The sequence below is a fragment of the Bos indicus genome, chromosome X (assembly GCF_029378745.1).
Source record: "Bos indicus isolate NIAB-ARS_2022 breed Sahiwal x Tharparkar chromosome X, NIAB-ARS_B.indTharparkar_mat_pri_1.0, whole genome shotgun sequence".
Classification (NCBI taxonomy): Eukaryota; Metazoa; Chordata; class Mammalia; order Artiodactyla; family Bovidae; genus Bos; species Bos indicus.
The window spans coordinates 6,309,314-6,312,081 of NC_091789.1; positions in this window are offsets into that span (position 1 = coordinate 6,309,314).

The window sequence follows — 2,768 nt, forward strand, 5'->3', positions numbered from 1 at the left end:
GAAATAATAGCAAATGAAGCAACTGATAAACAACTAATCTCAAAAATATATAAGCAACTCCTACAGCTCAATTCCAGAAAAATAAATGACCCAGTCAAAAAATGGGCCAAAGAACTAAATAGACATTTCTCCGAAGAAGACATACAGAGGGCTAACAAACACATGAAAAGATGCTCAACATCACTCATTATCAGAGAAATGCAAATCAAAACCACTATGAGGTACCATTTCATGCCAGTCAGAATGGCTGCGATCCAAAAGTCTACAAGCAATAAATGCTGGAGAGGGTGTGGAGGAAAGGGAACCCTCTTACACTGTTGGTGGGAATGCAAACTAGTACAGCCACTATGGAGAACAGTGTGGAGATTCCTTAAAACATTGGAAATAGAACTGCCTTATGATCCAGCAATCCCACTGCTGGGCATACACACTGAGGAAACCAGAAGGGAAAGAGACACGTGTACCCCAATGTTCATCGCAGCACTGTTTATAATAGCCAGGACATGGAAGCAACCTAGATGTCCATCAGCAGATGAATGGATAAGAAAGCAGTGGTACGTATACACAATGGAGTATTACTCAGCCATTAAAAAGAATACATTTGAATCAGTTCTAAAGAGGTGGATGAAACTGGAGCCTATTATACAGAGTGAAGTAAGCCAGAAAGAAAAACACCAATACAGTATACTAACGCATATATATGGAATTTAGAAAGATGGTAACAATAACCCTGTATACGAGACAGGAAAAGAGACACTGATGTATAGAACAGTCTTTTGGACTCTGTGGGAGAGGGAGAGGGTGGGATGATTTAGGAGAATGGCATTGAAACATGTATAATATCATATATGAAATGAGTCACCAGTCCAGGTTCGATGCACGATACTGGATGCTTGGGGCTGGTGCACTGGGATGACCCAGAGGGATGGTATGGGGAGGGAGGAGGGAGGAGGTTCAGGATGGGGAACACATGTATACCTGTGGCGGATTCATTTAGATATATGGCAAAACCAATACAATATTGTAAAGTTAAAAAATAAAATAAAATAAAATAAAAAGAAATGCTTATCTAGTGGAGTCTCAACAAATAGTAGAACTACATTAGATGTGTCCTTCAATGTGTTAGGACTCAGAATCAAATGCAGCTACTGTGCTGGTTTTATACAGTGAGAAAATATCATTTATATTGTCTAGAGAAAAGCAAAAGATTTGTGCTACTTTGTAAGGTGCTTGGAACCCACTCTAGTGTTCTTGCCTGGGGAGAATCCCAGTGGTGGGGGAGCCTGGTGGGCTTCCGTCTATGGGGTCGCACAGAGTTGAACGCAACTGAAGTGACTTAGCTGCAGCAGCAGCAGCAGCAGCAAGGTGCTTGGAAAACTCCAAATCTAAATACAGTTAACAAAGCTGGAAGGGAAGGAACTATGAGTTTCTGATCACTTTCCATATGCCATATGCTTGTACTTAATTCTCATAGCAACTCTATGAAATCATTATTATTCTCATTTTAAAGATGAGGAATATGGATTTTGGGAAATGTAAGTAACTTGCCCAAAATGTTACAGTTGTTAAGTGGCTGATCTAGGTTTGAGTTTAGTATAATTCTCAATGCTTGTGTTCATTCTGTGCTACCGTCTACCTATGTATAAATTCTTATGACTTCACAGGTTAATTGGAATGACTATTTCGCAGGAGTACTTGGAGACGCTTAATGAAATATGTCGATGTGCCCAAGTCAATATATTATTCTTTGAGGGGGGGACTTAAAACTGCAAATGAAAACAAGAAGCTAGATCAGTTAATAAAGCAGTGACTGTGATGGATTGGGGTTAGAAGGTGCACATTCAGCAATGACCATTTCTTGAAGAGTGGAAAGCCTTCTAGAAGGAACCAGTGTGTATGTGTATTATTTAGTTGGATACAAGATGATATATAAATCCCCTATGCCCAATTCTGCCTAAAAGAATGTGTTCACAGTGGATATGGTTGAATTGTCTGTACTACTCAATCAGGTGAACTATCTGGAGATTGCTTCATTACTCAAAAATAATTCATTACAGTAGTTGAAGAAAACCTTGTGGTCTTACTGCCCACACTTTCTGTTTAAAAAAAAAATGGTCAATTCAGTTATAGAGCTCAGTGAAACTTGATTATTTGTGTCCTGTGGACAAACTAATAAATCAAAGAAGTGATTTAACAGGATTTCCCCCCTTTTCGGGCACTTGGAGTTGGCTTCCTATAGACATAACTTATTCTTAAGAGCCTGAAGTAACAAATACTGCTTTTTTCATTCTTCCCCCTGGTCTTTAGTACAGAATGTGTAAGATTTTTCTTTAACTATTTATTTTGTGATGGGATATAGCCAATGTTGTGATAATTTCAGGTGCAACAAAGGGGCTCAGCCATACATATCATATATGAGAATGCGTTCTCCTCCTCACCAAACAAGGCTACCACATAGCATTGAGCAGAGTTCCCTGTGCTAGACAGTAGGTCCTTTTCGGTTATTCCTTTTAAATATAGCAGTGTGTGCCTGTCCATCTCAAACTCCCTGTCTCTTCCCCTCATCCTTCCTCCTGGCAACTGTAAGTTTGTTTTCTAAGCCTGTGAGTCTCTTTTTGTTTTGTAAGTTCATTGGTATCATTTCTTTTTAGATTCCACATATAAGGAATGTCAAACAATATTTCATCTCTGACTTACTTTTTCACTCTTACTACTCAGCCATTAAAAAGAAAGAAAGAATGCCATTTACAGCAACATGGAAGGACTTA